Raw genomic sequence first — 15,924 nt, forward strand, 5'->3', positions numbered from 1 at the left:
TAAGTAATCTTGCTTGAGGAGATCCCCACAGCATAAAGGGTAACGTATATCACCAAGGCCACAAGTCTGCCTCCCTCAGGATTACGTGCCCATTCTTTAATGTGATTGCAAAAAAACTGGAAACTGTAGCTGTGTTTGCATAGTCACAGGCATGAGCTAACATGTACACTATCTTTTAAATCTGGGCTGTTTGCATCTGGCTGTCCTAGGGCATGGGTAAAGCAGATGAAAACTGCCTCCAGCTGATCATGTACGTATTCTGTATGTGAACAAATGCAGTTGAGTGAAGAGGACAAAAAGAATGAAAACATACTCTTTGCAGCGCAACGCGACTGTAGACAATTAGTTAAGATTAACAGACCCCTGTTTCAAAATATCTATCTAGCCAGGCCATAAGTCTGGCCAATATAAATTTGAACACCAGGCTAAGACCAGAAGCTGTAAGGCAGCCAGTGTTGCCACAGACACAAACTCCAGAGAAGTGATGCCACTGAAACCTGCTTCTTATTAAAACCACACAATATTGTATGCTGCCTGCTTCTACCATTCTTAGCCAAGTAGATAAATATTTTCAAAACATTTCCATCTTTCCCGCTTTTCCAAAAAACTATCCTGGACTGGACAGAGTTATTGTTTCATCTTGGATGCACCCATTCTACACTTTCATCTTAGTTGCATTCCTCCATATAGAAATAAATTTGGCAAAAGTCATCACTGTGTGCTTAATATAACTGAGTAAGATTAGAAGAAGTTAAATCTTTCTGTTTTTAATTCTGTTTTCTGTTCTTGCTTTTGGCAGAGCCTAACTTTGCAGAAAATTGCTATCACTGTTTTGTGGTGCTCTGTGTTTCTCTACGTTAACTAGTAAAGACATGCTACTGGCTAAACTGAAATGTAAACTTCAAAGTCTATAAATGAAAAAAGGAAGGGAAGGGAAGGGAAGGGAAGGGAAGGGAAGGGAAGGGAAGGGAAGGGAAGGGAAGGGAAGGGAAGGGAAGGGAAGGGAAGGGAAGGGAAGGGAAGGGAAGGGAAGGGAAGGGAAGGGAAGGGAAGGGAAGGGAAGGGAAGGGGGAGGGGAGGGGAGGGGAGGGGAGGGGAGGGGAGGGGAGGGGAGGGGAGGGGAGGGGAGGGGAGGGGAGGGGAGGGAAGGGAAGGGAAGGGAAGGGAAGGGAAGGGAAGGGAAGGGAAGGGAAGGGAAGGGAAGGGAAGGGAAGGGAAGGGAAGGGAAGGGAAGGGAAGGGAAGGGAAGGGAAGGGAAGGGAAGGGAAGGGAAGGGAAGGGAAGGGAAGGGAAGGGAAGGGAAGGGAAGGGAAGGGAAGGGAAGGGAAGGGAAGGGAAGGGAAGGGAAGGGAAGGGAAGGGAAGGGAAGGGAAGGGAAGGGAAGGGAAGGGAAGGGAAGGGAAGGGGCAGTGGGAAGCATATTCTGTTCTTTAATATTGTATATATTAGATGTTTATTTCAAACATAAACTTGATATACCTTCATACGATACATATTCTTTTAAAAATAAAATTAATGTCAAGTTCACAACTATAAATCTGATTTATTTATGTGGTTCAGAATTGCACCACTGACTTAAGAGGGTACAGAACCAGGTCCTTACTTACATGTGCTTTCTTATGTAATCACAGTATTAAAAACACAGTCCATAGAGCTTCATAATGATGTGTCACGCTATTGCTTACGAATGGGTGCAGAAGCTATATTGTAGGAGTAACAGTGTGAGGAAATAGTACTAATCTGTGCCTAATAAAATCCAGAGTGCATTTTAAGGAACTGCTTTTTCTTTGTGAGATTAGTCTTTCCTCATAAGAAAACAACAACTCTCATAAAAAAAAAACAAAAAAAAATCAACAAAGTGGCCTAACCACAATGCAGTCCTCAAGGAAGTTATAACACATGGTGCTCATATATCTTGGAAAAAAACGATGTGTAACCCCACATTACTGTGTATCTCATCTAGATAATTTAACTCTCCAGCTGATGATCAAGGAACAATGTTATAAATCACTAAGATGATTGTTTGTTTTTTAAGAATTTAATTTCTGGTTTATTATCTCTTGATACTTGGGTGAAAAATTATTTTTACTGAAATTGGAAGTTAAACCATTCCCACAAATATTTCATTACATTCCTCTCCCTTTCTTTGTGATTATTGTTTTGGTTTTTTTTTTTTTTTTTGCTTCTCTTTTTATCTTCTGTGCAGTTCTCTATAGATGTTAAGGCCAGCCTTGATCTGAAACAGAGCATACAGAGTTGGTTCATTTATTTAAATAAAAATGAAGTAACTTATTTTGCATATAAAGTAGATACTTGTCACATCTAGTATCCCACTGGAATGGGACTCAAACACTTCCTCTACGTGGCTAAATATCCTAACCTTAAGGATAGCTATTCTAAGATCTGGAATCCATCCATTTCCAAATACTTGTCTAGATGACATCCCACTGGACTGGGGTGTCAGAGCATCCAGATTGTGTGTCGAAAGATGCAGCTCTTGATAATCTGTTAATACAGTGCACCATTGTATGGCTCACCTTTCCCAGATCTGGTGTCCTTGAGACATGAGTATAAGAGATCTATCCAGTACTCAACGTGCCAAGCAGACAGTAGGCCACCTCTTTCCTATCTCCACCTCTTGTCAGTAGTGCACTGTGCACTGTAGCTGGAGAATGAACATGTTCTTCTGTGTAAAAATCACAGGGAAGGTAAGTCTGGATTGGAAAAGGAATTTCCAAGCATTATCCAAGTGCTGACAGAAGTGGAAGCCATGGAAGCAAAAATGGAAAATTCCAGTGTCATATAATCTAACAGCTAACTGTCACAAAGCAACTACTTTATACATGTCAAAATCTAATCCAGTTATTCCACTGAATAAATAAATAAATATACAGTGGCATCCTTAAACTTCATGATTCAGGATACTCAATTTTATTTCTACTAAGTGTATGAACTATTCATCTTTCCTGTGCTGCCACTCCGTTGACATAAACTAAAATGTTTTAAAAAATCACAGCTGCACATTCTGGCATTTGTCTTTTTCCTGTATCGGTGTTTGAAAGCAGCTTCCTCCCCTATGCTTCCCCATCACCCAATTTCCTCTCAAATAACATATAGTTCCTGAAAATATGAATCTGACCCCAACTAAGAGAGAAAAGTTAAAAGGAGCTGGCAGGACTGGATCCATCTGGTCAATCATATATTATGGATCTGTATTAAATGCTGAATTTAATCACTTAGTACATTACATATATGAGAATATTAAAAAATAGGAAAGAACCATAGGGAGATCATTGAATTGATGTATCACAAAGATGGTTCTGCTGACAAGCTTTATTTTTCCAATTAGATCTGAACCATGTCACTTTTTTGAAAGAAAAAAACATGACAAAATCATAAGCTGGAAACTATTCAACTATTCTGTCATAAAAGCCACAAACTCCTACTGCAGACAAGGAGAGCCTGGATGTAGTGAAGTCCTAATGATTTTATTTACTTATTTTTACTTTAATAGGGACAAGATTTCACCAGCAAATAGTCAGAGATCTTTAGGAGTTCATAAATAAACAAACAAATAAATAAAAGGAAAATCAAGCTTCTTATATTCTGAAAAATAAATGAGAGTAAGCCATGATGCTAATCAGCTTTGTCTTTCTAAAATGCAGAGTCTGTTGGAATAGAAAAAAGTTTTTATGATGCTCTTAATTGCTTATGCTGTGGTTTTGATTTGGGCCTTTCTCTCAAGACGGTTCAGCAGCAGTAATAATAGGTGCAGACAGCTCTCTCACAAGATGAGGACCTTGAAATGGAGAAGAAAAAAGTGATTTTTTCCATAACTCTGGGTTTTTAAAACATGACGGAGCATGACTTTTTAGTTCTGATTTTTTTAATTCACTTGCCAGCATTAAATTTGTTCTCTTAAATTTCTTGTCCTATTTAAGAATAGTCAACCAAAAGGGACTTGACATGAGAAGTTGAACTATATGCTGCCATAACCTGAAATCATTGGTTTTGCAACAGTTCAACTATACCTGTTAAACAAAAACAAAAAACAAAACAACAACAACAAAAAAAGGTACTTGACACACCAGGGAAATGGTATTCTAAGTCCAAGAAAAATACTGAGTTTTTTTTTACTTTTTCAGTTCCCACTTATAGTAGCCAAAAGCTTTATAATCCAGCTGGGCTGCCATAGACCTGGGGAGCCCTGGAGTTCTAATTGCTCTGAGCAGCCCCAGAATCAAAAAGCCTGGCGCATTACCAAGTGAGCTGCAAGAAGCCAAGAAGGACGGGGAGATCATGCCTCTCAAAGCTTCTATGTTCTTGGCTAAGACTTATCCCTCCAGGTGGTCTGTTGACAATCCTGAAGCTCAGAGAGGGGTTCTGCATAGGAGCCAGAGAAGGACATTTTCATCCACTATGTATGTCTACATTCCTGCAAATAATTTAATGAAATCAGCATTTTCTAGTAAAGCAATATTCCATGTAAAAGTTTGCAGTCATTTAAATGATGCCTTCCTAATAGGAAAAAAAAAGAAAAAAAAGAAAAAAAAAAAAAAGGATATGGATACTCACTATCCTGCATCTCTACACTTATTTTTCCTGCCATCCTATGCTCTTTTTAAAATGCTGAGTTTCAGTACATGACAAAACATACTCAGATTTTACATTCGGCTTATTCTGCGTTTTCATTCTTCAATATTTCCTTTAATTATCCTTTTAATTCAGTGTTTTTGTCTAAATAAGTTCCTTAAACTTGGAATTTTGGTCATGTTTGATAAGGTCATCAGTTTGAGCATCTGTACTACACTACCTCCTTTTTAGATTTACTTTATACTCACTGTATGGTATTAAAATATGTGCTGTATTATGTAGACTTGCAAGATAGTCTAATGAATGTTGAACTAAGCTAGAATTCAAGAGCTTTTCATTGTATTACTTATCATACACCTTAAACATTGGGCATCTGTAAAATGGAAATATCAAAGACTTTATAAAGAATTTTAATATTTATGGATGAAAATTAGTGTATAATCCATATTTACGAATGAAAAATTATTATTATTTTTTGTAATAACTGTGATGTTGATTTTTATCCCGTTCTTCATTAATAATAAGGAGGTATCTAATTATTTAGATGAAAGCTATCTACAAATAACAAATCTATTGCTGGTGGCAGAATTTGCTCTCCAGGTCTCAGAACATCCATAAAAGCACTGAAGAATTCAGAAGAGGAATAGTTTAAAAACGCTGAAAAGGAGAAGGAACAATAACATGTTAATTAGTTCATGATCTGTTTCAGTCAGAAAATCTCAAGTAGTTTACAAACTTACAGAAGATAGTTTAATATCCACATCTTAGAAACTGCAATCCTGTTAGAATAAAAAATATCCATGTGCCTAAACTCTGTAAAATCGCTTAAAAAATAAACCCACATTTTCAAACCTTGATGGGCCATTCAAGCCACACAAATTGGACAGCTCTGCTAACTGTTCCCACCTCACCCCAAACAAGAAACTTGGTTATCAAGTCAATTCTTAATCAATTCTTCTTTAAAGATGACATTAATTGTGAAGTGGTTCTTTACATAATAGGAGCCTGCTTAGCAACAAGGACTCTTTATAACTGACTGCTATACCTGATAACCGTAATACATGAAGTCACGCTACTTCACAGCCAGAACTCACTTTGCCAACGAGCAAACCATGGAGATAGTTCCTCTCTGTCATAGATCATAATGGCAAGTAGAAGTTTTCAAAGAAAAATCAAATAGGGTAATGAATACTGAGCAGACATGCACATTTATTGCAATTATTACACAATAAATTCACTTTCCTAAATCTAAACGCACAAGAAGAGTTAATTTGCCAAGTCCAGTTCTAATGGCTTAGTCTGGATTTGGAGATTTTACACTTTATTCCCACTGAATTTGAGGGGAACACAGGGAACCTAAGAAATTGAAGACACAGTCATTTGCACCAACTTTTTGTAAATAAAGATACTGCAAAGTCAATAGTGTGGTTATGTGTGACATTTATATTACTCTGATGTTCAATATCATTTCAGTACCAGAGCATTTTTTTCTGCAGAGTAGAAAGAATTTAAATCTTTTATCTCTTACTGCTATTACAAAGTGTGCATTTTCTGATGTAATGATGGAAGTTTGAGTTTATTCTTCTTTTTGCTTTTTTTCACATGGATAAACTTTACCTCCCTTATGCATCTTCCCAGGCATTGCTTTTAGCAGTACTGGCTTTTTGGGTGAATGTTGAGCTCTTCTAACATTAAGAATGATGCTTTTTATTGAATAACACTCTCAGCTGTTTCACCTACTAGTTGTGACCAGGAGATATTTTCTTCTAGAGGCATATTCAAATCCCAGAAAAATTTTGAAACCTTAGGCCTCAGGAAGATCATTTAAAAGCGTTTTTTATTATGTCAGTTGCTATAGGTGATGAAATGCAACAGCATCAGACAATTCATTCTTTTGCTCCAGGTGCAACTTAATATATGCCAGGAAGAAGTAATTCAGCATGTCAAGTGGGCCTCACCACCTGCCTGACCCAACTTTGTTAAGTACTACTACTAATAGGAGTGACTGATTAAGCAGACGTACCTTCGTTGTGTGTATGGCTAATTCTGGACCCTTGTCAAAGAGTCCAAGCAATACCTCTGGGATGCTTAAGCTCTACAATAGATAAAAGATTTCAGTCAGAGTTTTTTGACAAAATTGTCGTGTTTCTCAGATGCCAAGGAAATTGCTCTTCCATGCAGACTTCAAATGAGCTGACATAAGTAAAGACTTTTGGGATTGGCTCAGTTTATCTGTGGAGAGCCCAGAATAGCAGAAACCCATATATCTAGAATGGGCAGTTTTAATCTGATTAACTGTTTGAAGCATAGTAAATATGTTAGAGGAAACTAGATCATTTTACTTTTCTTAGTGAAAAGCATATTCCCTTGAGCACAGCAAGGATGTAATTTATCCTTAGTGCAAGTCTGTTATGAAGTAACTACACTCATTATTTAGAAAAAAAACTCAAGTGAGCATTTAGGGTTTTTATGGTATTTTTATCTAAACACAATGCTTTCATTCCACATTATAGTGTGGTGACTTCCATTTGCAATTGAAAGTTACCTTAAATCTTCAAAAATCTGAAAGCATGGATAATACTCTTTAAGCACATCTGTAACTTAAAAAAGCCACACTGAAGTCAAACTAGCAATAAATGTTCCCTGACAGATCCCTTAGATGCCAGATTATATTCTGGAAGCGTTTTTTATAACCAAAATCTGAACTCTGAAATAGGGGTTTATAACAGAAACAATTATAAAGGCAAAGCCAAATCCTTGCATCTGTGTTCAATGGGAGTGCCGTAAGGCACATGTTCTACATCTAAGTCTATATGAATAAATGATAAAAACCTACAGTGATGTAAACCTCTACAAAAGTATACCATTTTTTTTGTCATGAAGAAAATAGTGAGGATGTGGTAATAAACAAGAAATATTTTCAAAATGTATCTACCTTTTTATCTTTTATTTTTCAAAGTATTTTTTCTGAATAGACTGGTGTAGTACTTGCTACTAAACTCTATATCTGTCCTGATAGATTTAAGTCCTCTTCTATATACAATCTGTAAATATTGTTTGGTGTATATAATAGGAGAAAGACAGGACTTTTGCTATATCTGCATATTAGAGCAGCCACATATTTTGTGTGCTTCTCTAGTTGCAGCAGGAAGATGAAGCAAATGTGATCACTCTCCTAGAAGGATCCTGAAGTAGTGTACTGCACAGGATTAGTATGGGATGGGATCTGCAGGTTGCCTGAACTCAGACTGGTCTTAGGACTGCAGCACCGTACAGCTAAACATGGATAAGTAAAATGAAGTCAGGTAGAGAAGTAGCCGCTTACTTGCCTTTTGTCCCATGCTCACGGAAATAAGTTGTTTTCAGTTTGATACTGCTAAATATGTGTTTGTGATGTGTACTAAAAAAAATACAAAAATCACACACTGTATAGAAAATCTAATTTCCAATATTCTGGTCCACTGGATTTCATTTAGTCATTCATACCATGCAGATTTGTCCAATGCTGGCCTACTACAAACTTTTTAAAACTTCTTACGGTACATCAAAACACAATCTAAAGCTGCCTGTATTTGCCCTGACATCCTGAGCTTGAGGAAAATATCCAGTCTTTTCTCTTTGTTCACATTCTGTTACGCTATTTACACAGCTTACAACCTGTTCATCCTGTAAGACCATATGTAAGTGAATGAAAAAAGCTGATCATTGCTAAAATCCTCTAACCTCTAAAACTAAACACTGTTTTTGCCTTCTTCTGCTCAGTTCTCGCAGAGGGCATTACAAGGATGGTACCCAATACTTATCTTTAGAAATAAACAAACACGCTTCATGATTTCTTAGAGTCAGTCTTCCATGTGCTCAACACAGTCTTATTTATGACCTGGTACAAACTATTCAAAACCTACTCAGTACAGCTACCCTTAGTGTTTTAGACAATAAATCAGCTCAGTACCTTGCTTTGGGCCTTCCCATTTGGGGTTTCAGACTTGCCTTCAGGCATGTAAAATACAGTGACTGCAAAGTGAATCTCTGCTAGCCTTAGATGCAGAGAATCATGTGTGAGAATACCAAAAGGGGTAGGATAGGCTCTTGCTTAAATAAAATGTTTAGAAAAGTAGGGAAAACTGGAAGCAAAAAGTGCAAGCTAGAAAATGGTTTCTAACTGGGTATGCTGGAGGGAAAGGTGGTCAGTGAAAGCAATAGGGAGAACTCTGAATAGTTTTCCAAACAATACTATTAAATTTATGAAAAAGGTTATGCATCAGGATAGTCTGTGTTAATAGGAGGCTAAGTTCATTGGCATAGCAGTCATATGTGCTGATTAGTGAGGTAATGTGACATGACTGCAGACTGCAGTGTGTTTCAAGCATACATCAGAAAGGGTGTCAGCAGGACACATCTTGAAGGGAGGCCTACTGCTGAGAGGTGAGTATTTGGGTCTGTGTTTCATTGGTGGAAAAATCTTGCACAGCTGAGCAGAGGATTGGCAGCAGAATGACAAAGTAAGATTTTGTTCTTCCATTTGAAATGTTATTCTTCAGTATAAAATGAATATCAGGGGCTGAGAAGGTTAAAATTAAGGAAGTGGAGAAACTTCACAATTTGCAATAGCAAATAATAAGAGTGCAGCCCATGGTCAACTCAGTAAAAGGGAGGAAAATCACGTGGAGAATGTTTACAGCACACTGCTATAGGGCCTTCCTGCATTGTTTTCCTTAGATGCCCTAATGAACTTGAATTCTTGGCTAAGGAAGGAAAGCAAAGGAAGTAAATTTCTCATCACCTCTTTTATTTCAGCCTTTATTTTGAAAAGAGAGAATTATTTATTTTTCCTCCATCAATTCTTTAGCTGGCAACATAAAGAAGGAATTGTAGCACTGTTACACTTTGTTTTGTAAGTGTGGAAGCAACATAGAAAATGCCAGACAACAGTTTCCATGTTATTACTCTCAGGGAGTTAACAGTCTGACAGAAGCATCCTTTGCTGTTAGAAGTTTCCTATTCTCACCATTCCTCTGGGAGAAAAAGAATAGAAGGAGAGGAACAGAGCGAATCACATTCAGTAAGAAGACACTAAATCTAGTTCCTCAAATGTATCTCTCAGTATAGATTGCAGCAGATACCTTCATTCATCCTCCTTGTCACAGTGCGTCTTCCAGTACCTCCACTTGTTAGGACTTTCAGGGGCATAACTTTCACTGCCCCTTTTTTTGTCACTTAGAGAATGAAGGCAAAGCAGTGCTGTGTCTCTGGAGGTAACAAGAGGAATGGACTTGCACTTGAGATTTTCATCTGGATCACCTTTCAGATAAGCCGAGTAGTAAAGCTCTGGTTTGGGAGAGCTCAGTGCAGCTGTGAGAAGGTGGATGAATGCTTGTCTGGCCCGTGCTCAGAGGCTGCCGGATGCGAGTCAGCCCAGAGGTGCGTGATGTGCCACAATGTTAGTGCAGCACTGTGCTCAAGCAAACAAGCTCTGCAGAAAGGCAGACATGGGATCAAGCTCACCCAACGACACAGCTCATGTCTGGAGCTGGTCTGCATCCACAGCCTATGGGCTCCAGTCAGACGGCAGCCACCCACCAGACATACCCAAAGGCTCGGGAAGCACGGACAGTCATGTGACATCTTTGTTTGCACTGGCTAAAGAAATGGCTCTAGTTTGCCTGTGCCAGCTGACTGCCCACCGAGGCTGAGGTGGGCCAGTAATGTGATCTGTTCTTAACTCCCTTCCTTCCGCCGCCTGTGCTTTTTGCATACCTCAGTGAGTCACGGCCCATATTATTGCCTGCCCTCCCATACTGCTGACCCTCATTTTTCTTTATTTTATTAATCATCACTTACTCCAATTAGTTTGTGATATAAGTTGCCAGGCACCACAGTACAAACACGTGAAATGTCAAAAGCAAATAAAGGAAACCCTGGCACCAGCAATAAAGTTAGCATTCTCTCCCAATACAAACACTCGGGGCCTGAAGACAAGCAGAGAACAAGTCACAACAGCACATGGTTATTATTTCTGTAGGTTAACAGCTTGTTTTTCTGCATTATAAAATTGAAAGCAGTCCATCAACTTTTCTAGAACTCCTCATTTTTCTGCTGGAAGTTAAACAAGGTCCTAATTCATCCAGAGAAATTTATTCTCGATTTTCTGCCAAGTAGTAAAAGCAAGAGTTAATCTATTACCAGCTCCAACGTAAGGTATTTTAAAACAGCTGCTTTTCCACATATGTACCACTCACTGGATTTTAGTCTTCTGGGCTCCATAATTCTGCTCTTCAGGAGACAGCTGGGAAAGCCAAATTGTCCATCAGGTATATCCATCAGTGAGATTGTGATGGCCAGCTCCTCTCTTTTCTGATCGGCAGCAAATTAAAGTCTTCAGCTTCAGAAAGTCTATCCTGTTCAATAAATGTATGCTCAGTGATTTCCCTTTCCTTCCTTCTTCCATGAGGCTGTGTAAGTAAGGAAGCTGAGGCAGAAACCCTGCTCATCCTTCTGGGAGTGACAGCGCTGAATGCTACCAGCAGAGGAGGAAGCTGCAGGCCACGTGAGCACAGGGCAGTACACCAAGTAGGAGCTTGAGCAAGAAAAAGCAGCAGTGCGATGGCAAAACAACCCTGAAGAGGAAGGCCTGAAGGCAAGGAGGAGATGTGTGAGGGAGAGTGTAGGAGGATCTCACTCGCTGAGCAGTGAGGTACTGGCACTGCAGGCAAGGACACAGCAGTAACAATCCCTGTTCTAGAAGGTTCAGAGAACAAAGATCAGTCAGTGAACCACTGAGTGAAAGAGATACAAACTTTCCTATGTAAGCACAAGGAGGAAAAATCTACAGAGGCCATCACCCCTCTTTCTCACTCCACTTTCACCTCAGACACTCAGCCCTGATGTCTGCATACCACCATTGCTTCATGGTATAGAAGTGCCTTCTACAAACTACTGTATAGGTTCTAAGCTTGATAAACTTTATTTCAGTCCTTGTTTTGGTTTCCTTGATCGAACTTGTCAAAAATGCTTGGGTAGGAAAACTGCTGACAATCCTAGAAAAATCAAAACTTTATTCCTGACAGGGCAGCAGTGCTATGATAGCATGCCAACATCCCGCTTTGATGCTGGCTTCAACCTAGAGAAGGTACCTTCTAGGGCCAGCAGTGACCTAAATAACCACAAGGCCAGCAGTAGTAATGAAAGTTTCCTTCAAACACTGTTGATCTGAACAAAGCCAAAACATTTCAGAGTTAGTGGGAAAAAAGGCACTGAAAATAAGAATGATAGCTCTATTAATACCCTTTCTCAAGCTGTTATCCATGTTTTTCGCTTCACTGCCTTCAGTCTTGTACAAAAGAATGTCATTAGTTTGCTGTCATCACCCTCCTACAACATGAGTTCTCATTCATGTGAATTGCCTTTTATCTTCAGGCTATCTTTCAGAAATGGTTTTCTGAGAAACTCAAACTGAGAGTTGCTCCATACCATTCTGCATAGTTCTGCTCTGTTTCCCTTGCTACTACTAGCATTTTCCTTATTAAGTGTTTGGTAAGCAGCAGGTGCTGCAGCTGAAATAGCACATCACAGCGACACAGACATTTATGTCCACCATTTATTTGCTCCACACACCCTTTTCCACTGTGTAAAATCATTAACCAATGTTACCAGATGTATATTTATTGCAACAGCTACCTGACACCCTGACATCACTTGACTGACAATTGACAGGTACCAGTTGCCAATCTAGATACTAGTACATGTCTCTTGTTGAAATATCCCAGAAACTATAACCTACAAAAAATAATGTGAACACAGTGCTGCCCAGGCCTATGCAACACCTTCCCTATCATGGATAATCCTTTGCTGATAACTCCCTAATTGTATCTTCTACATAAAGATAAATCTGTCCTTAATATTTTCCTGTAATTTTCTAACTGGATTCAGATGGATTCCATAAAAAATGTAACATCTTGAAATAAGATAAATATATAATAGAGCCGGATGTTCTTTTTATTTTGTCAAAGTAGTTGTGTTTTAGCTCATGAACTGTTGATGTGATTTACTGTTACATTTACTGTTACTGTACTGTTGCATGATTTACTGTTAATACACAAGCTATGGGTTGATATTGACATTGGCTTGTCTGAAAAATCATTTGTGTTAAAGATAATGAGCACCACATTAGTGACTTAAATGCTGTTATTGATTAATGTCACTGTAATATTTGCATTATTTATTTATAACACAGTTCAAAAACACCCTCAAAGCTTAATACAATTTTTTTTTAATGAAATTCCTCTCAAATTTCAAATTCAATGTAACAAAATATTTGCTACACAACCCTGGCAATCTGGACTTCTGTAGAACATTTATTCCAGTTCTAGCTGCACAGATTTCTACATCTGCTTGGGCCTACTATGTGATTTATTTTAATTTCACTCATTTTCAGAATGAACATGCCATTGAATGAACATTAAGTGTAAAGGGCTATCACAACTAAGTCAACTGTAACTTCCTCTATGTATCACTGGAGTATTTGAATAGCTCCCCTCCCAGTAACAGAGACTGTATGCATAGCGCTATAAGCTATGAGAAGGAGAGAACAGAGCAAGCTGGTGTCTACCCAATGGTAGGAGGGTCAAAATGAGAAAGTAATGATAATGCTATTATTTTAAACATAAAGACTGGAAAGTAACACTTCAGGGGCTGTTTAAATAATTTCATCAGTAACACTAAGAGTAATAGCAACAGCAACAGCAATTGGTAATAGTATAACTCCACACACTACTTCTGGCTTGATAATATATCTGATTGAAGACTTGTTATCTTGAATGAAACAAAAAGTGTGTTTTCCCCATTTTCCAACATTTGTAGTCTTGTAACAGACCATCTGCCAAAGCTTTTCTAGATTTACTGTGACACTTGTTCAAAAAATGTCATATTAAGGCAAAATAATTCCTTCCTGCTGTCATTATGGGTTATCAGATTATGTGAGGGTTATGTGGTTGCCTTCAAACAGACATGAGCACAAGACCTCTGACCACTGCCATCTTCAGTCATAGCTTAGTGAACTCAGCTTTCTCTTGGCTGCTTTCAAACTGGCTCTACACACTGTAATTTTACTGGGATAAGTGAGGGGGATTGGATGATATAGTGGTGGAGACAAAATGTTGCAAGTTGAGTATAGATGTATGGTGGAAACATTCTCTGTGGTGCAGAAGAACTCAAAGCATTTTACTCTTTGGGGTCATTTTTCAAAACAGTTTCAGCCTTTATCCAACTGAAAATATTTTTATTCCTAAGAAGTTCCACAGCTAAAAGTATAGACACAGGCTTTTTCCCAAAGCTGAATTTCTATTAGTGCTTTTGGAAGATATGACTTGTCCAGATTCAGAGTATTACAAGAGATTATTGCCAGCAGTTGAACTGGGCTTTTTTGCCTCCGTTTTCTGAGAGCCACACCTTTCATAGGTTTCAGAGCCAATGGTTCATTAATGGTTAACTCATATTTTCATTTCATCTATTAAATTAATGATTATGTGCTTAACACAGCTTTACAGACCAGAGCACAATCTTGTTCACCACATTCTCACCTAAAAGGTGGAATTCACAAAATCACAGAATTGCAAGGGTTGGAAGGGACTTCAAGAAGTCATCAAGTACAACCCTCCCACTAAAGCAGGAACTCTACAACAGATCACACAGGTAGGAATCCAGACAGGTCTTGAGTATCTCTATAGAAAACTCTGTAACCTCTCTGGGCAGCCTGTTCTGGTGCTCCGTCAGCCTTACTGTACATTAATTCTTCCTCATGTTTGTATGGAACTTTCTACGCTCAAGTTTTAGGCCATTGCTCTTTGTCCTTTCACTATACATCACCAAAAAGAACCTGGCCTCTTCCATTTATCTCCCACCTCCCATTAGATATTTATAGACATTTATGAGATCCCCCTTCAGTCTTTTCCCTGGGCTGAACAGACCCAGTTTGCTCAGCCTTTTTCTCACAGGGGAGATGCTCCAGGCCCTTTATAATCTTTGTGGACCTCTGCTGGACTGCTTCTAGGAGATCCCTGTCTCTTTTGACCTGGAGAGATCAGATATGGACATAGTATTCTAAATGTGGCCTCATCAGGGCAGAGTAGAGGGGGAGAATCACCTCCCTTGACCTGCTGGCCATGTTCTTTTTAATGCACCCCAGAAATTCAAATTCAAAAGCTCCACACCAAAACTCAGAGCTTATGAGAGATCTGTGCTGATTTCTGCAACCCCTGGAAGATTGAATTCTTTGTTGTTCAAGTACAGGTGAGGGTAATCGGTATGCTGGGTATTTAGAGCACAGAAAATTGAGTTTAGCTAAAAAACATGCATTGCAACTAGACAGATGGTGGTAATCACAACAGCCCTTTGTGGTATACCTGAGTGATGCCTATTTCACTGGACCAGAAATAAACTTCTGTGTACTAAAGAAATGGCTAATACAGTATGGAAATTGAGGAAATCAATCAGGTTGGATGTTAGGAAAAAATTCTTCTCAGTAAGAGCAGTGAGGCAGTGGCACAGGCTGCCCAGGGAGGTGGTGGAGTCACCATCCCCGGAGGTGTTCAAGAAACATGTGGATGTGGCACTGAGGGACACAGTGGGCATGGTGGGGGTGGGCTGATGATTGGACAAGATGATCTTGTTGGTCTTTTCGAATCATAACAATTCTATGATCTTATGAAATCAGAATCACAAAATCTTAGAATCATAGAGTCATGGCATGGCTTAGGTTGGAAGGGATCTTAAAGCTCATTGAGCTCCAGCCCTCTGCCATGAGCAGGGTTGCCAGTGGAGTTCATGAAAATAAGAGTCCATGATTTAGTGATTGTATTTTTTCCCTGGCAAAACCAAAGTCCACTTCTCTGGTGGATTTTACAGGTAAAAAGCACTTTACAACTGCACCTACATTCACTTTGTTCATTTGGTTCATTTTGTTAGTGGTGCTGCCTTTTCCTGCGCTACTCTCATTGCCTCCCCATTCCAGTTTTGAGATTTTTCTGTTTGCCCACATGTAACTGTGTCTTTCCTCAAGCACGACGTAGGAGGTGAAATTCTCCCATACAGACCGACTGCAGGTCTCGGCGGCAGTGTTGCGACAGAGCACCGTGAAGACGACGGTGGGGGGCTGCTTGTATACCACGAGAGGAACAAGAAGTCCAGCCTGGCACGTCCTGTTTCAGAATCACGTACGGGACAGGGAGCTTGGCAAACTTAGTCAACATATGTGCTTGCTTGTACGGGCGCTCCGAGCCCCCCGCCCCCCACTCCATACCGCAAACCTCCTCGAGCTCCATCTCCCACCCCGGC

General features: G+C 39.3%; 1 long non-coding RNA gene across 1 annotated transcript; it reads right to left on the minus strand.

Annotated features, from left to right (window-relative positions):
• Positions 1-1,385: 1,385 nt before the first annotated feature.
• On the minus strand, positions 1,386-11,140 carry LOC112531505. Its single transcript, XR_003073290.3, has 3 exons — positions 4,262-11,140; positions 2,538-3,799; positions 1,386-2,236 (listed from the first exon to the last, which is right to left on the minus strand). It is a non-coding gene; the product is annotated as an uncharacterized LOC112531505 (long non-coding RNA).
• Between the last annotated feature and the right edge of the window lie 4,784 nt (positions 11,141-15,924).

The sequence above is a fragment of the Gallus gallus genome, chromosome 1 (assembly GCF_016699485.2).
Source record: "Gallus gallus isolate bGalGal1 chromosome 1, bGalGal1.mat.broiler.GRCg7b, whole genome shotgun sequence".
NCBI classification, from domain to species: Eukaryota; Metazoa; Chordata; class Aves; order Galliformes; family Phasianidae; genus Gallus; species Gallus gallus.